The following is a 23,357-nucleotide window of genomic DNA, read 5'->3' as shown; positions in this document are numbered from 1 at the left end:
AAACAAACCATGGCAGCTGTTCGAGGCCATTCAGACAGAGTGCTTGCATTAATCCTGGCAGAAAAAGCTCAGTGGGTTGATGAAAGCACACAAGAGATCAGTTTAGCACCTAGCTATGCAGTTTATCAGCAAACCCACCATTCATCATACTGACATAATCTCCCTGTAACTGGAGTACAAACATTCCCAGGTATGGTAAGAATAAGATATTGCTATAATATTTACTGAGATTTCTTTGCTATGGACTAATTTAGGAGTAGAAAATCGTTTTGATCCAATATGGTATCTGATCTGGTATGGTATGAGATATTTAAGACACAAGAAAGAAACCTGATTACTTCTTGGTAAATACACTGACAAATCTTACCAAATGTGATGATTTTCCTCTAATTCTTTCACTACTCCTTGCCAAGTAAATTTTCTTTCGCCCACATTATTCTATCTATGATACTTTCGCTGAAAATAATCAAATCTCTCTTTCTTTTAGGGGAAAACCTGTGAGCAAACACTCTGCTCTATCTACTCTTCCAGAGATAAATTTAAAGCATCTACATGCTCTGCACTCGAGTACCACTAGGTGTCCGTGTTTGCCACCACACAGCAGCTAATTTGCTATAAAGAATTAACTCTCACTTGTCTTCAAAGTGCTTATCTAAGTATGATGTGCGGTGTCTAGCCATGAACGAGCTGGTCCAGTCAGAATCCCAAGACCCATCGCTTCCAATTATATAGGCAGAGGATGTTCCAGAATATTAAAAAAATTTCTTCAGATGGTTCGGGTCGATTTTTGAAAAATAAGTAATTTCTATTGCTTAAGCAGGAAAGGTGAAACAGCCCTGAAATATTCCAGGGAAAAAGGCCCAGTGAAGACAGCACTTGGGAAAGTGTGAGACTAACAAGGCATTTCCCAGGGAGCATCAGCCTGGGAAGTGCTGCCCTAAGCAGCTCCCTGCTCCCTGCCGGTGACACTGCCCTCCACACTGCGGGCTGAGGAGCAGCTAACTTGAAATCAGTCTATCGCAGGCCTTTGTCAATCCCTTCTCAAAAAACCTAAACATCTGTGATACAAACAGATGCTTCAAATAGGGCAACACCTCTAAACATTATCCCAGAGGAGGCAGGTGTGCTCCATGACCCTCAGGTACCATCTAGCCCCAAGCTCCTGTTTTCTCTGATTCATTAAAAATAGCAATTTAATATAATGAGAACTGGAAGTAATCATCCCCTCTAGGAGCTGCTTGGCACCTGCTGTGTCTAGCTCTTCCTCAGCAGGGGATATATTCCCTCGGGTCCCTGGAAGCCATATGAATTTATATCACCTGCTCTTCCAACATCCTCTGGATGGAAACATGGACCATGACTTCCCCATGCTCCAACTCACTGGTTGCAGCCACGGCTAAAATAATAAGTTTTCAGGGAAAGACCCCCTCTTTGGCAAGAGGAATTAAGCAGGTTCCCTTTTACAGGTGTAGGTGGTAGGTGCAAGCAGTTAACTCAGGTAGGGACCCACAGATCATTTTTAGGTGTCAGCCATAAAGAACAGAAAAGGAGATCCTTCCTTTTCCCCAAGGCCTTCCAAGTATTTACCATGTCTGTTCTGTGTCTTACATACCACCGCACCACAAAGACCATTTACTTACCAAATTAACCCACAGCAATCTCTCCAGAAAGCTGATATTATACTAATACATATACAATTTGTAAGCCACTGAGGAATAATGCAAATACATCTGATTCCCGATGACAGAAATCCTTTCAACTATGAAGTGATCCCTCAAGCTATTAGTTACTTAATTTGTTTTTAGAGAGTAATTTTCCAATCTCAGAGAAGTACATCATGCTTCTCTTTACGTCAGAGCATGCAAATTGGAATACAGATGGGCTGCTGGTTTCTCACACATATTGCATTTGGTTCAGAAAGAGAAAGAAAATAGAGAATGCCCTTAAGGTTGAACTTCACAGGTAAATGGCTTCATATTTTAACATGTAGCGTTCACTTTTATTATTCCTGTGATAAAAAACACCGTTAAAGCCACTGACTGGATATATTTAAAACCCAGACAGCAATCTAGTCTTTGTATGGTACAACAAGATCGGTGAGAGACATTAAAATAAAAATGACAATGCAACATGCCTTTGCAGAGCACAAGGCATAAGTGAAAGATGTGACACAGGGACAAGTCTAATGAATGATACAGCAAGCAATAGCCTTAAAATCAGGAAGAAAAGGAAATGGTAGAAGCAAATGGCAAAATGTAATGAGGAAGCAGGAGGGCCCCAAGCAGTCCCGAGCGAACGTGCTGTTATGTCCTGAATGAAGCTAGCAGGAGCCCCAGCCTGTCTCCATGGTGCCTGCCACCAGCAAACCGTCTCCCATCCTTCGCATTCTCTTGTTCCTGGGCTAGAAAGCATCATTGTGCATTCAGTGTGTAAGTACTTTCATCAGGATGTTCTAAACCAGATCAAACCTGAGCTACAATAGAGCCTTGCCCTATGTCACCAGTGCAGGCAGGTACCCAGCCACACAGCAATTGAAAACTCCCCTCTCTACCACAGCACATTGCTCGCTAACCTCTGAGCACCAATGCGAGCAGCTTATGTCAGACACTGACACTGGTGAATGAGTTTTGTCGTGACTTTCATGAGCGTTTTCGCTTCTGGGAACACCCAACCGGGTGCCTGTAAGCTAAGGGGAGGGTGAAGTGCAAGCCATCAAAATGATCCCAGGCATGGACACATCCAGGCATCCAGAGGCATCTGGGCTGCTACAAGTGCAGAAGCCAGCTCAGCTCCAGGGACCAGCAGGTACTGGTCAGTGGAGGATTACCATGAGATGGTCTTTCCTGAATCACAGTATGTGTGCATGGCCACTGCCACATCTGTTTAGTTTCCAGCCACAAAGCAGCAGCCAGAGGAAGCAAGGCTGAACACCAGAGGCATATTTATCATTATACTGCAGATGGAGAAGACCTATCAGGTTACATGCTGTCTTTCCTCTAAAATAGATCTTAACTAGTACTAAATCTACTCTAGCTGAAAGAAAAGTGGGAATGAATAGCTCTCTAACAGGGTGGGCAGGAATTTGGGACATGGGTGTCTGGAGAAGAATTCCTCAGGCACTTCTTAAATGGGTGAATAAATGGTTTATCCTGCAAATCACAATGGATCTCACGCTGGTTCTAAAAGATGAACCCAAGCTCTGAGAGGCCCAGAACTGGCACTAGTGACACGTAGTGGTTGTATCAGCATGAGTGAATAAATACCGGCCGCCCCAGCAAATATATCAGCATTTCAACTGTCTGTTTCTACAAAGGTGCAAAATACTGGTGTGCTTGGTGTTCCCTCCTGTGGCACAGGGCCATAATTAAGGTTTTAGTCCTTTCATAATTAAGGTCTTAATCTTGTTAGAGGCTCATGAACTGCATTGTGGTCTGTCAAATGTGAGGGCACATAAAAGAGATGACCTGGCTACCTGTTCTGTCAGGCAACTACATTTGATGCTCATGGGAGACCCTGTGAGCTGGACCACAGCTGGGGTTTTGATGCTGCTGTCTCCTCCCAGCCAGTCCTGGGGCAGGTACTGCACGTACCTGAGCGGTTCCTTTAGCCCAGTGCTGTATTTGAATCCCTGGGCTGGATGCTGAGGAATGACTACAGCTCAGGCAATCTCATGGCCACTCGCTGCCAAGTGAAGTACACAGATCAGTTATGCCTGGGGTTCACCATTTCCAAATATGCCTATAGTTTGGTCAGACCCTTCTCACAACTGAGTAGTAATAGAGAACAGGAGAATAAATGTCAGTGCATTATACCGATCTCTCACCTTTGCATCATCAACTCCTTTTGAGTACCACACTGCCTGAAAACACAGTAAGCTCAAGCGGCCATACCCTTGCCAAAGCCTGGGCTGTCATTTGTCTGGCCTAAGGGCTCGTGACTGCCAAAATGCTCTGTCAGTATGTAACACATGAGTATCCTCTCATGCAACATTAAGCTATTTAAAAATAGATTATAAAGAACCATGTCCAGCCCAACTCACTATGCTAAATTATCCAGCATACTCTGTTATTAAAATTGCTGTATCATTTGTTCATATTTATCCCCTTTTCCTTTTTCTGATCCTAAATTGCTTCAATTTCCCCTTCAGTATATTTTGCAATCATAAAATCGCATTCAGAAGCAGAATCAGCAGTGCACAGCATCTGCAGATGTAGGTAAAACCCAATATACTTCAGGTAGGTAAGGAGCTGCTTGCAGCACAAATCTCAAGACAACATCTGATTTTCAGTCAAAGAATCAGTAATGGAGAATGAATCTATCAGGGTCAGAAGAGCTGCTCAGAGTATTTAAGTATTTCGAAATATGCCAACATCGTTGTAGAAGTCCACACTAGCTGGTTATTTACATATATTCAATAGGACACAGAGCTCTGCTAGTTTAAACAAAGCATTCTGTGTGGTGCAGCACTGTGTCCTAATATAAATTGCTAGTTTTCTGTTGCTCTTAGGCTTTCTGTCCATCTGGTTTTGGATGACAGCCAATTTTGGATAGAAGCATTTAGTCACCATAAACAGCCTATTTCAAGAGGGTGAGAGAGGCAGTGGGAGCAAGAATGGCATTTGCATTCTTGTCAAGAGATTAAAAAAAGTGAGTAAGACCGCTTAGACGTTGATTCTGTCTACACTGAAATAGATCCAGGAGCTGTCACGCTAGCTGGGGGACAGGCACGAGAAATCTTATTCCCCACGGAGTTATTTGTGAACATTTCTGTAATTTTGTAGAGATTTTCTTTTTACTGGGAGGTTAGAGAGAAAGATCAAATTCAGAAGAAGCCTTTGAGGAATTTCGGTACTAGAGAATTGCTTTAGTTTTCTTACTTTGTAACAGGCTCTGTTTGGAGTGTGAACACTGAGTCACCTATATTCCTCCCTCTAAAGCCTCTACAGCTGTAACGGATGCTGAGCTGAGAGCTCTGGCAATTCTGGTGAATGCTTCATTGCATCAGTAGGGAGGTGTTTCTACGGGGTGGGACTGTATTCGGGAGCTATGAGCTGAACCAGAAATAACCTATTACAATCAGCAGAATTGCTCTGGACTGAGTTCAAAATGGGAAACTTGGTGGAGAATACCTGGCTTATCTCTGACTCTTTCTTGGTCCTCAGGCCCCTCTACCCACCTTCCATTAAGATGGAGTTGGTGCTTCCCACCCTTTCTGTTTCATCTGACCAAGCAAAGAGGAACACTGCCGGAGCTTCACCAAGAGGTCTCTTTATATTTAAGCAATTAGTCAAACACATGGCTGGGATCATGGTGACAACCCTGTAGCCCAGATGTACCAGCTTTGCTTCTCTTGGTGAGGAGATAACAACAGAGGCATCTGGATGTGCAGCATTCTATAAATCAAGACACGGTAAGCTATTCCACAGCAGGAAGAAGAGACAGAGATAGCACGTGGGACATATAAATATGCTAACGGAAAGGAAATCTTGGTGTTATGGTCTCAAATAGCACATACCTTTCCTGTCCAGCATCTCTTGCTGGTGTCCCTACTAGACAACCATATCCTGATTGTGCTGGATTTTGGACTCCGGCATATGCTGACAATCTGCTTGAATGGAGCTGTCTGAATTATTTCTGGAGCCTTTTTTCCAGAAAGTAAGACTAAAGTCAACATAAATTAAACAGCACATCCAACTATAAAAAATGCTTTTGAAGATAAAGAGATAAAGACGACCAGACTCACTTTGTTTCAACAGTTTCAACAACAGATTGAACCAGCGCATCAGTCTGTATTTGATCCTATAAGACTGAAGGTTTTCTCATGGCATTTGGCTCAGAGAGCTGGTACCCAAATTCCATTCCCTTCCCTTCCCTGGAGAAGCATAGAATGGAGCAGATATAATCTGTGTTTCCTCAGAGACACAGAGCCAGCACAACTGGCTCCAAATCCCTTTGCTACCAGTGTTGCAGAAGGTGAGAAAGGCAGATGGCTGAAACCCTCCAAGGTAATCCCCCACCTGCCTTGTTTCACAGCCACAAGATGTTTTAAATTCAGCCAGGGTTGAATAAAAGCACAAGGATAGGCTGAAATCTGGGAGCACTGACTAGTTGCTTTCTTTTGGATGTCCAGTACCATCTGAGCAAAGCAAACAACCTTGACCCGGGAGGTCAAGAGTTTCAGTCAACAGATGATTCATCAGACATCAACTCCCAAGACACTGCTAACAAGTACACAAAATCTGATCACGTATTCTGCGCAGGAACTTTGTGAAACACCCCCAGGTAAAAACAGCATAGGCGAAGTGTGCACAGTAAAAGGTCTACACAGCTGATGAGTTTAAAATAGAAAGTCAGTTGTCTGCATCACATACCTGGTACCACTGCAGAAGAATTCAAGTCCAACAGCAGCTTTAGAAAGACAAGGGACAAGCACACTTTGCAAGGGCAAAGGGTGGGCACCATGCACATCTGTCTGTATTGAATTGGGGCATTCTGCCCTAGCCAGAGTTTTGAGAAGGGAGGAATCAAATAATCTTCCAGCAGCCCTGTTCCCCTGTCAGACAGTGTTCCCAGCTGAGTATGACCCCCACTATTTGCTTGTCAGCAGAGAACCTACAGCTTCCCTGATGTCAACGTCAGGGAATGATTAGGACCTATAGGTCCCTGATTAGCCACCTCTGCTTTTTAATTACACTGAAATAAAAATAGTTACCTGAAGAACTAGGAACAACAGCTCACAACAACCAGAGGAGATACCTCAGACCGATGTCCTCTTGAGAAAGAAGCAAATGATATTCAGAGGAAAAGCACAATAAGATAACCTTAGGAATACTTTAGAACAAACCGAATCTCAGTTTGTGCACTGGATCAAATTTGCTCGAAACACATATCCCCAGATTACATTTCCTTTATAAGCTAGATAATTATTTTAGACAGGTATGTTGCTGTCTGCACGGTTACACTTCCAACGGAGTCACGAGAAGTGACGTAATTTCAAACAAGACCTGCAACAGGTCTCCCCTCCCTTGTCAAATAAAAAGCAGACATTCCCAAGACAAGCAGTTGCAGATTGCTTCAAAGCTGTTTTCCTGCTATGGTCCTGCTGTAAGAAGCAAGTGTGCAAAGGCAGCAAAGGGATAATCTTGTACTCTCTTCTTTACCTCTGCTAGCATGCAGGGATCAGGATTTAGTGGCTAAGCACCACTGTGTTTTAGATACATATAAGCCTGATTACATTAGATATATACCCTCCCTGCTGGACAGCCATGCCCAGCTAGCTCCCGGCACTGTTATGAGAGCAGCGCGCAGGGCTGATGGGAGGATCTGTCTTCCTGTGCCTCAGCCCAGCTCCAGAGATGCCTGTTCATTGCAGACCCTCTGCTGATCCTCACTGACCTGCCTCAGGTGCTCTGGACTCTCCTAAAACACACAAACCTTAGCAATGAGGGCTGGATATCTGAAGGCGGCATGGATGGGGGGCTCAGCATACAGAAATGCAAAAGCCTGCACTGATGCTTGGTAGCATCATAGGAAACCACAACGCTCCTCCTTCAGGGATATTAGCTCCTCAAAATGAGTAAGGATCTGAACAGAGAAATCAAAAACATGATGAAGGATTTAAAGTATCCCCTGATGTGTTTTTTTGCCCAAATTGTTGAATTCACAGAACAGATGTTTTATATAAAACTGGCTTTATTTTTAATTGGAGGAGATTATTCAAGCTATGTCTAAGCCATATGGTCCTGTAAGTCTGACTCCCCTCTGCCATTGCTGGAGAGGCTAGCTTGGCATCCTTCTCCTTTTCCAAGTCGTTTCCTTTTCACAGATTTAATAGCTGCTATTTTTCTTTTTTATTGTTGGTCCCTAGGTCCCGTTACTATAAACCAGGGCCTTAGGCCCAAAATTAACTTAAAGGTGGATTTGGATAAGTTGCTTTTAATGATTTTCAGTAGTAGGTTGGTCTAATAGGACATAAAGGGAAATGCAGATTTGAGATGACAGAAAACCCATCGGGAGGAACGATGACAGTGAGTGGCGTTCATCTCCAAGCTGCCAAAGGAAGACCTGGTCCCAGCTGGCACGTTTTCCTGCCCCTTTTCCTCTTGCAGGTGTCACACTGCAGAGCGGGAATTTTCAGAAGGATTTAGTACATACTAGAAAAATCAGGGCACGTTAGCAACATGACTGTTAGACGGTGCTGGGTGCCAGGCAGGTTTCAGGCTGAATGAACGTGTGATGGCGAAGGGCATTGCCCTGCCCCAGCATCGCACTGGGTACGTGGCTGGGCTCATCACAGCCTGGCCATCTAGTGCCTATTTCTATGACACGCAATGCAGTCCACGAATTTTCATCAGTTGAGAGTAATAATGCTTCTGGTAAATTTAAATCACACTTTTAAGAGGCTGGTGCTGCAATGTAAACTCTGGACAGTGTTTGGGTGTTAGTCTGACAGTTGGCGGCAGCCCGGCAACCCCACAGAGACTTCTCCCTCTCTTCCAAGCTGTTTTCTCTAATGCCTGTAGTTTACTGGTTGTTATACTAAAGTCTCATCCTAATGATATGCTCCAGCTCCATGTTCCCATTAATCACCATGTAAAAACAGGCCACTGCTGCTGCAAATAGGCTGCATGGGTGAACTCTGCTTGAAGCAATGCCCACTTTGAGAAGAGAGTTTGCGAAACTGTTGCATGCCCATACCCTCAGTCAGTGTTTGGCACTATGGAAAAAGGATCTTGAGGGAGATGGCTATTTGTGTTTGAGTCCTCCCTATGGCTTGCCTTGTCCGCAGCACCCACCAAGCCTTTTCAGTATTGCTGCATGATCTTCAGCCATCACGACGGGTTGCAGCTTGAGTCCTAACAGTTAAATCCTGGGGCTTTCACTCTTCTCTCCATAATACTGCTATTTACTTGAGGTGACCTCATTTGCCAAGTGATGTAACAGGGTGCACAATTGAGCCTGGCACATCTAAGCAGATGTTTTCAGTGGACACAGAAACAGCATTATGAAATGAAAATATCGCCTAAAACCTGAGCATACCAAGAGATTGCAATGGCCTTTATGCAGATCAGCTTACCTAGAATAATGTTGAAAGGCCTTTGGCTGCAGTCGTATGCTTCCCCTTTTAAAATGAAAGACTGTTGCTTGTACTACTGTAATGTGACTCCCAAAGGAACCAGCAGCTGCACGTTTTGAATTTTATCATTCTTGGCCTCCCTGTTTGATAGAGTGGACTGGAGCATGCCCAGAGGACACTCCTCCCGTAAAATTTTCTTCTTTAACCACAATAACAAAAAATGTTTGCACACTTTTTTTTTCCTGTGTGTTTTGTTTTAGTTTCTAACAAGGTAATAAATTCTATTTCAAACAAGAATATAAATCCAAAGAGTTTGATAATTGATCTGACTTGCTTTGTTTCAGCTGAAAGGAAATGCTCATTGACTTCGCTATTTACATTTGCTGTCATGTCACATTATCAGGGAGGGCTAAATACGGATCAATGAAGTCCAGCACAAACAAATAGAAGATTGAGAGGAGCCTGAAAGAACTTGCTATGTTCATTTATCAAAGGATGAGCAGAATAATAAGGTCTATTGATAAGCACATTCCCAGCTCCTGCTTAATTTCTCTTACTGAAGACACTTCAGATAAAATACTCTGGCCCATGCAATCGCTGTTACATGTAAATGGTTCCCAGACGAATATGTTCATCTCTGTTCTTGCTAGATTCAGTTCAATCAATACTGAGGCCTCAATTTTCAAAGACAGATATCTATGTTTACCCACAACACTCATGCATGTGTTCTTTTGTTCCCCAAAACCACATTTCTCTTTCGCGTATAACACATGCAGAGGAAGGTGATACAAAATGAGCTTAAAACATCCTCAGGGTATTTGACAATGTGAAATGCAACAGTGTCCAGCATAAACAGATCTTGGTAGTCAAGTGTAAAATTTTCAGCATGATATCCAAGTGCAGTTAATGTTTGACATTACCATATGCAGTGCATCTCTAAAGCCATGTGGAGGATGTGTTCAGGGAAGCTCAATTAGAGAGCTACTGCTGAGGATTTCAGAGCTACAGAGGAGGGGTAGAGTCTGAAGTCAGTGAAGTTCAGTGTGAATTGAACACTTAATTCCTTTGGGTTTCTTTTGAAAGAAGAAAGGCTTTTTCATAGGCTAAATCTCTATCTTATCCTTAATTGGCAGATGTAAAGATATGTGCTCAGGGGAACTACATTTGGTTTTTTGCTAGTAACTGGGAAATCAAGATAAACTGTGTAAGAAACTCTACTGCAGAAAGACAGTGAATCTGTAGAGTTTGACAGTGGATCTGACTTGCTTTGTTTTAGCTGGAATAGCAAGGGATTTTGTGGCAGCCTAGCTGCAGACAAGAGGGACAACAGGAGCCTATGCATGGAGGGATAGAGGCATTGGAAAAGCATAGGGCTGTGGCAGAACTGGGCCTGCAGGGATGGAGGACAGATGACAAAACAGGGGCCTGGGGGTGGACAAAAGAAGATGGTAAATACCAGCAGCGGTAACTAACCAGGTCAATAAACAGCCCTCAGTGCTGATCAGCACTTGTAATGAAACCGAGCAATTCCCATACAAAACCTTACTTCACTTTGAGATAAAGTTTCTCAAACTGTATACTGAAGAATCCTAAAATGAAGAAAGAAATTATTAACATTTCCTGCACTTTCTTAAACTCTACTTAGTTTTACTCTTAACATCCACAGCCTGCCTGCCATCCTTGTGTTTGTATGCTCTTAACATCATATTATCACACCTACTTAAACTGCATAGCCAACAGGACACTTCCTTGGCTGAATATCTCCTTTTCCAGTCACAGAATTGTGTTCTCAATAAATTCTATTTCACTAATTCATTATTTCTTCATCTATGCAGTAAGATTTTTGGCATAAGCATCTGTTTCCTTTCATAAAATGCAAGCACATTTTGGACAAGTGTGATAATGATAAATAATAAGTAAGCAATTTCCTTTATCCCAGGCAATACAGTAGCAGAGCTGTGTGTTCAAACCTCATTAACACCCACCCCATCTAAAGAAAAAGCTGCTGAAATGCTCTTGTTGCCAGAATGAGTCCTAAGTGGAGGGGAAACATGCTTGAACTAAAAGAGAATGAACTTAGCCTTTACTGCATGAAAAGGGATTTTACTGTTGCATCACCACACATAACACCCTAGTTTTGAGCTGGTGGCTCTTTCAATGATAAATTTCTGCAAGAAAATGATGAAAACACAATGTAAAACATCTTTCCTTCTCAGGGTTCACATGCAAGGCCTCAGCAAGTAGTGACCCTATTAAGAGCATGTACATAACTTACCACAGCCTGCACCATTTCTTTCTTTCTGATTCCCCTTTCTGTCCCTCCAGCAAAAAAGGGACTCTTTATCACACTGTTCCATATTGTACCATAACTAAAGTCTGGATTGATCCAAGGTGCAGATAAATGACTTTGCCTCTCCCCTCTATCAAAGGTATTTTTGTCAGTAATATTCACTGCTGAGGCATAGGAAAAAAGCAAAGTGAGTCTGAAAAGTCCCTGCAGAAAAGAGGAAATCAGGGGAAATGGCACTCAGAGGTAGGCTCGTTCTTGGCAGACAGACAGAGGTTTTTGGCCACTGCCACGCCACTGCCCAGCTGCAGCAGCAAGCTATCTCCTCCCCTTGTGTGCCGAGAAGCTCCTGGGCTCCCCCGAGGCAGCCTGCCCCGCTGCCTTGCTCCTGCTGGGGAAACTGGGCTGCTCCCCATGGAGGGCAGGGGCAGCAGGGGCCAGTTGTGGTTTCCGTACCTGGAGAGCTGGGCTGTGGCTGTTGGGGATGGGGAGCAGGAGACGTGGCAGTCCTCTGAGACAGGCTCCTTCCCTGAGGTTGCAGGTAACCTGCTTTCTATGCCTAATGTTGGAGAGTGTCGATATCAATCAAAATGGCCAAATCCTGAATGTTTTCAAAAACTCCTGGAGTTTGCTGGTCTTGAAAAAGTGAAGAGTGCTCTGTCAGCTGGAGCAGTACAGCCTTTCCATCCACTTTGCAGCTGGATGGGCTTTAAAGAACAGGCAATGACTGAGAAAAAAAATCAGGAAAAATTTTTTTTGCCAAAATTTTTCTCCTTTTTAAAAAAAATAATCCCCACATTGCAGAATTTGAAGAGACAGTTTAGCACAGAAAGCTTGAAAGAAAAGTAGAGGGGCAAAGGGACATTTCAGTATCCTAACAAATATCTCTTTCATGCTCCCCCTGAATTTAGAGAGTTTGATGAAAGAGGCACAAACTGCAGGTCTAATTCAGGAGAGCACCCACACGTATGCAGAAGCTCAGTAAAAGTCAATAGGACTAGAATTGTAAATTGTGTGCTTTCGTTAAGTCAGGACTGATGTAAGTACTTGCAATCAGGACAAAACAAGAGGCAATCCATAAAAATGGAGAAGCATTTAAGTATGCGGTGAGACCATCTGATCACATGATTCTGCAGTATCTTACGGGGTGGGATGCTATTTTGTGTCTAGAGAGAGGGATGTGGGTCACTGAGAAATAAAACACTTGGTTCCATTCCCCAGTCTCTACTTATTTCCTCTGTGTTACACTGAGCACATGGCAACTTCATTACAGAGACCACAGTTGTGTCTCATGGATATTGATGATGAAGGCAAAAGGAGCACCTTCAAAACCAGACCATAGATTTTGCCATGTCTCGGTTTCCCTATCAGTGGTAGCAAGAACTTTGAGTCTCATTTCAAGAATGTCTACAAAGCCTTTTTCTTGCCTTCCAGCCACAAAGTCCCAAATAAAATTAAATGATACTACAGAGACTTTAGGTCACACAAAATATCTTTCTGTCAGGCTGAAATCACCAGTAAGGAGTTTAAAAAGAGATGTAGAGGAGTGTACAATATTTTCCAAACTGAAGCCTAAGAGGACTATAGTTCTTTGTAGATATTTCCAGAGTATTTATGCATACTGACCAAAATGGCAACAGTACTAATATAGCTAAACCTTATTTCTTTCATATGAAGGACGATTTCATCTTCTACAGAAAACAAAATGTTTATCACCCAGTTTTATTTTTTCTACCTCCTTGAAACTTGGCAGCCATTTGACATCATCCATCTCTCTTAGGATGCCATGGGTTATCATCTGAACACTTATCTTAATTCATTGGCTCTTTGGAAAATTACAATCCCAGATGGTTCTCTCTTGCAAAGATTTCTACAACTCACTGGCTCCACTACATACATTTGGTTTCTATTTGTATAGTAAATGTCATTTACATTGGTTGACTCCATTTTCCTTTTCTGATCACCGGATGTCATTTTATGCCATTCTTTTTCTCAGCCTTAGTTCCACTTTGCAACTCAATATAATTTAAATCATTATCCATATCATAGGCTTTTCTTCTCCTCTTACAAACTATATGATAGGGTATATTCAGTTTCATGCATAATGCTTAGCAATAACAAAGGCACACTTTAATTTACTAGAATTATCATGTAGTATCATAGACAAGAAATTCAACTAATGTAAATTCATCTTTTAGCCATGGTAACAGAAACTGCATCAACTATTGACACAGTGCAATTCTTTAACCAATTCAAAGTCTTCTGCAAACACATCATCTATTATTTTGCTAGTAAACATGAACAGTCCAGCAAAAGTGAACTGCTTTCCCTGCTAACACATTTTTCTTGTGCAAAGAAGTAAGCTTATTTTTAAAGGAATTTTTAAACATTTTTCAATTACTAAAAATGGGAAAGTAGTCACAAAAGCAACACTGAATGAAGTGAAAAAGTGATCTAATCTCACTTTACAAAAATAAAAAGTAGCCAGTCAACAACACTAAACACAAAAGCATTACAGTAAAAAATTGGCAGGAAAACAGTCATTCCAAAAATGGGCTACAGCTTACTGCTATACATCTACAGCTATAGATGTTGTGTAATAAATATAGGTTTGGTTTTCCTTTTTTATAGAAGTGTTTCTAAGAAGCTTCTTTGGTGAACACTAGCAAAACCTTTACTCTCAAGCAAAGCAAACACACTGAAGGCATTTGGTGCTCTTCTTTCGAGGTACAAGTCTGCTCTCACCAGCCTCCAAAAGGATACCCAAAAGAGGAGGGTTTGTAGAATGGCACTGCTTGAGCAAATGCCTCTTAGCTGGATTTCTTTGCGGGTGAAAGCTCCAGCACCACCTGATCACAGTATGAATCTGCTACAGCTCAGGAAAACTGCCCCGGGACTTGAAAAACACTTTCTAAACCCCCACCCAAAGTTTAGAATCAGGGATGGAAAATGTAAAAGCCAACATACCTTCCCCTCTGGCAGTTCAACAGGTGTGTGCTACATTAACTAACCCTGTCCCTATGCCACTGCCACCTTGACGTCATTGTTACTGGGTTGACAAAAGGTTTCCATGACAAACGAGAAAGCTGATCTGTTATCTCCCCTTTGGAGGAAACTGAAATGCCCTCTCTCCCATATTCTGCTAGAACCACCCATCTTGTTTTTGGCACGTAGCACAGAGGGTGCGTTTTTGTGATTGATTTAGCTTTCTCTCTGCTCTGGAAAAGAGAAGCCAAGTTGTTTGTTGTTTTTCCCCTAACTTAAAATAGAGGGTGTCACCCTCATCCTACTGCGATCCCACCCACCTCACCCACAGCACAATCTTCTTTGCAGGCATGTTGACTACTGTGCTAAGAAAGAGAACAGATAACACTGAAGGAGGACAAACTTTGAAGCAATGAAGAAAAACACTATTAAGACATTTGATTCTCTTCTTGGTCATAATTTATTACTTCTACTAGCAGGCATGGCCCATAATAGTTAGCAGATGTTTGAAACAGCTCATTTTGAACTTTGCCTAAGATTAAAGAGATCCCATAGTGTTTAAATAGCAGCTCCAGAATGAAATAAGGTTGCCTTCCTAATGTGACAGAAATGTTCATCCTAGCCTTAAAGAAGGAGGACTGTTTTACATTCTGTAAATACTGAGGAAGCTAAATTTCTGTGCACAGGCACCCACACATTATAAATTTTATAGGTGTCTAGTTTGCAGCAATTGACACGGACTAACCCCAATGGAAAAAAGCTGGCCCAGCTGCCTGAACGCTTCTTAGGTTTTTGCTACAATTTACCCGAGGCCTACAGCTCACCACAAGCAGGAGAAGGCTGGACTAGTTTGGCCATGAACACCAGGTTAGCCAATTCGCAGGTCCAAATTTACTTAATATTATCATCGCTATTCTCACTGCACCAAGGGAGAACCTAGCAGTTTTTCAAAGAGGATCGTGTCCTGGATATGGAAACAAACCCAAAGAATCTTCAAGGAGCGATAAAGTATGTTTCATTACAGCTGTGCATCCTCACCAGCCTGACTGCCATGCTGGCCTGGCAGGGATTTCACCCTGTGCAGCAATGCAAATCTGCCCTTTATTTAAGCACTGGGGCCTGATGCTGAATTCAGTCTCATGGGCGTAGTCCCTGTGAACCCTCTAGGACTACTGCTTCCCTCACCTCTCGTTCCTACAATGATTAAACTTCAGCCAAAGGCTAACTAATTAACCAAAACAGATGGCTAAGCTTCTGATTTGAGGAAGTTAACATACAATTCCTCGTACTTGGAGGTTTCTCAATGGGGACAAACAGACATCTTATGTGGCAGACAGCCCCGATATGAAACAGATTTTGGAAGACCTGCTGTAGTGAACAAAGATGGCTCCAGCCTTTATGCATCTGGTTTGAGTTAATATTTTTATCCCCTTAGAATACACGAGATTTTTTCCTAAGCTAGGCTTTTCCTAGTACACATGTTTCTTCTGATTTTAGTAACATAAGGTTGTAATATACGGCTCTTGAACAGATGTGATTTTGGAGCCTATCCCGAGGACTACTGCTCACCTTCAGAGGGAGGCAAACTCTAAACCAACTGTGTACTATTGTCTTTGGGGAAGACAAAATGCCTTTCTTCGACTCCTGTTAAGATAATTTTAAATCATGCTGCATGACAGCTGGTTACAACTAACGTGGCATGTAATATTAAAGATGTTACTACTGAATATGAAAATAGCTAACACTTTTGCAAATATAATCAACGTATTTAATTCATTGTCCCAGTGAGGTTCACAACTCTCAAGACCTTCAAACCAGTGCAGGACTTAAAAACATACACTTAACCTCAAGCCAGTGCTAACTCTATTCCTATTGAGCAGAGCACAGCATATGCTTAACATTAGGGGCATGTGCTTAATGGGCTCATGAAACAAGTCCTGTTTTATGATTCAGCGCAAGCAATTTGCAGCTCTGTATTCATCTTCCTTACGACCAGTAATGTGCCCACAAAATTACGACAGGCCGGTGGCAGGGAACGGAGCGCTGGTCTCAACAACGGGGCCATTAGGCTGAACGAGCGGGGGACCCAGCACCAGCCCAAGACAAGGCAGCCCGCTCCAGCCCCAGTGGCAAGCCCTGGTCAATATGTTCAATTTACAACCAGAGAACAGGCAGAGGAAAACCACCACAGCTAATTAAACACTGTAGCTATTTGGCATAAAGAAACTATATGCAGGAATAATATCCATGGATGGTTTTGCTACAGATTTACAATAACTCCACCACTCCCAGCAGGTGTCAACACTCCTGACTTGGAGAACACATCGCCTGCATGTATTTGTTATTTAATTACCATGATTTTCAGAAATTTGCTCTGCGGTGCTCAGAGCAGAGTGATTAATCTTCAGTAATCTCTTTGAGCAACAATTTCAACTTTTATGAGCCTGGAGCCCCTCTCTAAAGCAGCGGCTGTATTGTCTGAGCACTGGATTTTATGCAAGGCAGTTGTCATGGCAACGTGATGGGGAGGGGAGAACCCAAACAATAACTGAGCATCAAAGAATTGTTAAGTGCAAGGAAAATTCAGAACTAGATTCCATATTAGAGCTATAGGCTGTCCAAACTGCAGATTTTAAAGCTTAGGAAGACTGGATATTATTATAAGCTCTCTTGGGGACGGCTGTATTCCAGTAATGCATTATCACTGATCTGTTCCCATTATAATCCATCCATTTCACTGAAAATGACATGTTTGTGAGGCAGTGGAAAAGCAATCTGAAGAGGAACAATTGCACATCTCTGCTTTTGGTAAAGAGAAAGAGGGAGGAGGAAAAAAAGGTTAGACTCAAAACTATATTTCAATAGCAAGCCCGGCTGTTGTAAAAATAATAATGGTCTTGGCTAGCCGCTTGTTGTGAAATAATGAACCTTCTGCACCTTTATAATATTATTGCAGGCATTCTATAGAGCACCCTAATAAAAATGGATGGCTAACTAAATGAGAAAAGGCTGCTGCATTGTTTTATGAGGCAATAATCCAGTTCCAGAACACATAAATCGTAAACCCCAAACCAAAAAGTTTATACTAAGAACACAACACAACTTTATTGTTATTGTTACCCTGTTGCTCTGGTATATGCTGTTACAGATGTGTTTTCAAAATAATTAAAAGCTTAGAGTTAGCAACAGAGCAGAGCATAATTATGTCTCAAGAGTGCTGAATGCCCCAAGCTGTTATGAACTTTCATATAAGGAAGGTGCTTTTTTTATGTTTGCATGGCTTGATTTGCTGCTTAAAGATGGGAACGTACAGATATAGAAGCTAAAATAACCTAGCAGAAGGCCACTGCCTGGGACATAGATGATCTTGGTTTTAACTCCAACTCTGCTTCTTGTCCAATGTTTAACCTGGACCGCTTCACTCTCCTATATCCCTTCTGTGCCTTGGAAACGGGGATAGTGCCAGTCATTTTTTCATGAGACCAAGTACAAGCTTGCATTTGAACTAATGGTTATTTTTTGCAAGAAACATGTAGTTTGGATTAGCACATTTCTAGCAAGGCAAAAGCCACCACAACTTTGGTTTAAATCACTAGTCTCCTCAAACCGTTGCTAACCCCTGCACTTACAGGAGTGGCTGATACTCTTCCCTCCATGACGATGAGATCTGCATGTACGAGGGCTTGCCCTGTTTACCTGTGCCAAGGTTACTAAGCTATTTGGATCAGCAGGCTGTTCTTTTTGCTCCTGACTGCTCACTCAGCTGCAGGTATTGGTGGCATACTTTCGTTTTTTCAGCTTCTCATGGATAACTAGTATTCCCCATGGAGCAGAACCAGTGCAGGCCAGCTCCCCACAGATCTGGGCTGTGTGGTCAGTCTTCAGCTACAGTGGAAGCTTTTTCTGAGGGTCAAGCATCTACGAGGTCTCTCAGCCATGTGGATTCTCTAGTAATGCGTGTCCCTATAAATCTATGTGTTCATACTACTGCATTTCTCCTAATTAGAGCAGCTTCTGGTTCTCACTTCCTATCCTTATGCTGATGTCCATAGAAATTATTTTTGAGATCAGAAGCTTCTGTCAATTTCCTTGAAATTTGTCCAATGGGTGCAAATGTTATTAGAGGGCAGAGCACAAACAGATGTGGAAAACACAAAAGAAAACCTTGCTTCCTTAGAAAATTAAGTTAAAAACTTTCTCCTGTCACAAGGGTAAGGACAAATCTCTTCAGGATTTCTCTACAAACTTGCCTGCCCAATAATAATTCTATTTATATCTATATCTGTCAGCTTGCCACTTTTCGATCCATTTAATACATGCCACGTTTATCTTCTACTGTTCTGCTTTGTTAGTAAAAATATCATGTGGCCCAAATCAAATGGCCACAAAAGTCTATCCCTGAGACACTATTTCCTCTACTAGCTGAATTATAACCTCATAAAAAAATACCAAGCTAGCTTAATTTTATTTTCTATAAACAGGTGCTAACTGGCATTACTTACGTGAACCAGATTTAATCCATCATTAACTCATGCTCTTTATTTATAGTTTTGTTGTTATTCCTGGAGTCAATATACCAGGTCTGCAATTCCATTGTATTAACTAAAAATAAGATGTAGCAGATTTTGAGAACTGCAATCTTTTCATCAAGTCACAGGTGAAATGGAATGATCTGACACTTATGAATCCTCTTATTTTTTTCATTTTTAGGTCAAATGCAATATCTGAAGGTGTCTCAGGATCTTTTGTATTATTTATATCTCATGCAGGAACACAGTCACCCATTACTATGTCATTAGAAACCACATCAGTTTTGACTACTGTAGGTTAGACAATTCCTCTAGCTTAAGAGACTCTGCTATGGGAACTTGAACAGAAATTGGAAAGCAACTACGTAATGGACATGTTAATGCAGCTTATTTGTGACACAGATCCCTTGTCCCATTCCTTCTGCACAGGACCAAATGGTCCCATTACATTAACACCTTTAAAAGCTGTCTTGCAACAGAGGTCAAGGATGACCTGTGCCTGACAGCTGAACTGTACTTTAATGTTAGTTGTGAACCCTAGAGACTGAAAATGACTCACGATGGCTATAATCTGAAGTTGCTCAATACAAGTGCATGCATAGGTGCACGTCCGTTTGCTTGCACACTGCAGTCATGTTTCACTAATGCTTCCTTTTTCTGCAACGTGCTAGAAACAACCTGTACAGCCTAAGGGTTGGAACAGTACTATCAGCGATTGCTCAACGCAAATCATTTAGGGCTCTTTTTATAGCTTCAGGATAAGCGACTTCCACTTATACGCTACTGTAGCTCTTCCACTGCCTATGAGGCAGGACAGTCTATGATATGATGGCTTGTTTTATTGTATCAATTTCTGATTCAGTATTCTTTGGCTTTACTGTAATCAACTGTCTGTGCATTTAGACATTTGAAGATGCTTCTTTCCCAATCTACTCTTAGCTGCCACAGCAGTAATAACAAAGCATGATCTTGGACAGTTTGGCATGTGATTAATAACTGTTCATGCTTTGGCAGTTTTAGCGTACGCTAATTGGGCTAACAAGGTACTAAGTGCTCCAAGGTGTTATGAATCTGTTGTAAAATCAAAAGCTCTGCCATCAAAATGCATTCATTACTCATGGTCTGTAATTTGCTTGCAGCGAGCCTGCTCCAAAAGACAGTATTCCAACCGCTTCTCCTACTCTTCTGTGAAAGACATTAGCACAACAGCACAAAATGCATCTTTAAGTGATACTGTCTCATTTCTGAAGAAGGAATCTCAGCTAACAGGCTCCCTGGTATCTTTGGAGGGTATTAGATTCCTCTTCAGCTGCAGCCAGACAATCAAGGCACAAAGGGCCCCTTGCCAGGGTTGCTCTCACCAGGCTCCTCTCAGGCAAGCAAGACACACTTGGCCACCTGGGCACAGCCAGTCTCCCAGAGGACTGTAGACCTGGTGGGGCTTTGCCCATCCCTCTGCTCTGTGAGGCACTCACTCCCACCCACTGCTTGGGGCTGTTCCACACGCCCTCGCTCCCTGTTCTTTTCCCTATTTCAGCCTCTAGGCTTTATTGCTGTTCTCATTCTCCTGCTCCTCACCTTTTGCTCTTTAGGCATGATTCTTCATTCCCACCTCTTGCTATGCAGTCACACTGCCTGACAGTGCTTCTGATCTTTGCAAAATACCGACCATGGCAGTCAGACCAAAGGGCTGTCACAAGTACCCTGTCCTCTCCATTTTACAGGTAATCTCACACAAAACAGTCACATTACTGTTCAAATCTACAGACCAGACCAGAATGTCCCAGTATCACATGTTCCCGTTGCCCATTTTGCTGAAACATGCCCAGTTTATCCACTGACGTGAGACAGGTTCACCTCATATCTTCTCCTCTTTCTGCTAGTTCTCTCTTACGAAAATTCACACCTCTTGTTGTCATTTTTGTGGAACTGAGCAACTCATTATTTACTGCCCTCCCTCTTCCTGTTCCTTTTCCTTTCCCATTAACGCAAAAGCCTTACTCAACAATGACATTTAAGTTGACATTAATTTCTGCTGTATTCGAAGTCAATAAAACAAGATAAACAATATATCTTTGCCTGATTACACTTTGCAACCAGAAAATCCCTGCCTGCAGGTACAACCAAGTCGTACTGACCTGAGTAACTGTGCCAATCATTTCTTCCAGCCAAATCACGGAATGAAATGAAAACCAGATGGTGGGACTAAAGCACTTCATTGACTAATTGGCATCAGTGAACAAAGTTCCTAGCAACAAAGAGGTTGAATCTTACATCCTAGATGTATGCGGAAATGAAGGATAGGAAGTATCATTTTTTACTTCAGGAAACTGAAGATGGAGTAAACCACTGCACACTATGCAGCAGAGAGGAGAATAACACATGAATATGAGAGATCATGTAAGGAAATGATCAGTCAAGAGTTTGTTTGCATAAGACTTAATCACCCCAGAACACACTTTAGCAGAAGCTGGAGAGGAGTGTACAGAAGATGACTTGTTCCAAGGAACAGCTGACTGTAAATGGTAGCAACTCTTCATGCAATTAACAATCTTCAGTGGAAACAGGTATCACAGCAGAAAGGAAATGTTTAATCTTTGGATTTAAAAACATGCCTCTTCCTTGCTTGACTAAAAGATTAGTGTTGGCTCAAAGACAAAATCAGGCTCATAAAACTCTCCAGTTTCAAGCATAAAGGTTCAAAGCAATAACCTGCTTGAGTGGGGAGACAAATTCAACTCCCACTAAAGTCAGTCCCCACACACTTAAAAGGGACAGGGTTTGGCCTGGACTCATAATTGGTTTCCAAAAGCAGAGGTGGGAATGCACAGGTGTGATGGGCAGCTGAATCCAGACAACTCAAATGTGCACTTTTACGCAACACTTTTACATGAGTGAGTTCTGTATTTTGCGATGAAAAGAGAAAGCATCTGTTTTTCTGCACCAAAAAGATAACCGTGACCAGTCAGTCACATAATGGAAATGTGCCGCCTCTCAAACAGCTCCTGGAATAATCACCTGCGTTAGCACGTTACACCAGCTCATAACGCTGGTTCTAACCTGGCAATGCAAAAAAGTAACTTGGCATACTGACCACAACTTAGCAAACAAAGCACAAAAGGTTCAAATCTGACTGACTTCAAAGGACAATAAATATATGCCTAGCACGGAGCTTATATTGTGCTGAATCAAGGCTACCATTCCCTCTCTCTGCCTGCTACTCGTGAAGTGGTTTGGTCACCTACCCTATGTGGTGAGTAGAGGATGTGCAATTCAAGCTCCACATCCAATTGCTGCTTTCAGTGACTTCTTCCCTCCTGCTTAGCCACCACAGCCCCCGTAACATGCCACTGGGCTATGCGGGGGGAACGGCTGCAGCTGGATAATCTAACACTCCTAACCTTTTTGGCTCCAGCAATTTAAAAGGAATGCTCACAATTTATTTAATCCTAAAATCCATCTTGTTGTAAGAGTTCATAGTCAGATAATGCTATGTATAACATTCCAAGCACAGCACCATAAATAAGAAAGCATTCAAATAAAAGTGTTTGCAGCAAACGTTCAAATCCAGTTCCAAGATTCACTTCATTAAAAAACAAACCAATGTATTAATCCCCACTGCTGTATAAAGACATGAAAAAACAAATTCCAAGAGCTTCTGAGCACCGCAAGCTGCTTCTGCATTTTGAAAAGAAGAAATAACATTAAACCAGCTTTTTAAAGGCTTCTCCTTCCTTTGCATGTTCTCATTCTTACAGGACATTTCATTTGTAACTTGGCATTCAGTCCCAGAGAGTTTTTTTTTTCCCAACTCAAAAATGCTTCCAGGAACAAAACAAGGTTCTTGCTACATTTATAGACTTCTAGTTAAATCTACGAAGTGTCAAACCAAGCCTTGCCCAGTGCTTTCTTAAGAACATAAAGTACCTGGAAAAAAAAGTAGGACATGGCAAGTGATTCTTAACCCCCATGGTGGAGCAATGGTGGCTGGCAGCCTCTACAAACCTGACGGCCAAAGTGATTTGCTCTTCACACAGGTAAATGCAGGTAAGAGCATGACTTCAGCTCTGTCTCAAGCAGTAAGGCAAGAAATTTCATACAAAATTTTATCTTGATGAAAAACTTAAAGTGGGTTTAAAAAACACCCCTCACAGTTCATTGTCTATTGTTGACTATATTAAACACAGTTCGATTCACTGGTCATTGCCCTTCCTCTGACAAAGCAAACCAGAAAATCTATTTATAATTTTTGCTGTATGGGTCCCATGTTGTGTCACTGGCATGGGATGCCAAGCCTCCCATCACTTGCTCAAGATTCAGTAGGAGCACTCTCTTTTTCTGCTTGATAACCTTGCTGCTAGTTGCTTCCATAGCTGCTCAGGTCCAGTTACAGAAAGCTGAATCACTTCTTAATAAGGTTAAGCTTTAAATTAAATTAATCTTATTTGCCACTAAAATAAGACGCTTAACAAAATTGCTG

General features: G+C 42.1%; 1 protein-coding gene across 9 annotated transcripts in view; it reads right to left on the bottom strand.

Annotated features, from left to right (window-relative positions):
- Positions 1-23,357, bottom strand: part of KALRN (kalirin RhoGEF kinase) — a 529,910-nt gene that overhangs the window by 103,142 nt on the left and 403,411 nt on the right. The window contains exon 1 of one of the 9 annotated variants that reach the window (XM_049810190.1): positions 14,331-14,353. The exons of the other annotated variants lie outside the window; for them this stretch is intronic. The gene's annotated coding sequence lies outside the window, so the exon portion shown is untranslated. Of the gene's footprint in view, positions 1-14,330; positions 14,354-23,357 lie in introns of those variants that run through there. 9 annotated transcript variants of the gene reach the window in all.

Source organism: Accipiter gentilis, chromosome 1 (genome assembly GCF_929443795.1).
Source record: "Accipiter gentilis chromosome 1, bAccGen1.1, whole genome shotgun sequence".
In the NCBI taxonomy this organism is placed as follows: domain Eukaryota; kingdom Metazoa; phylum Chordata; class Aves; order Accipitriformes; family Accipitridae; genus Astur; species Astur gentilis.
This window is presented reverse-complemented; position numbering and strand designations above follow the sequence as displayed.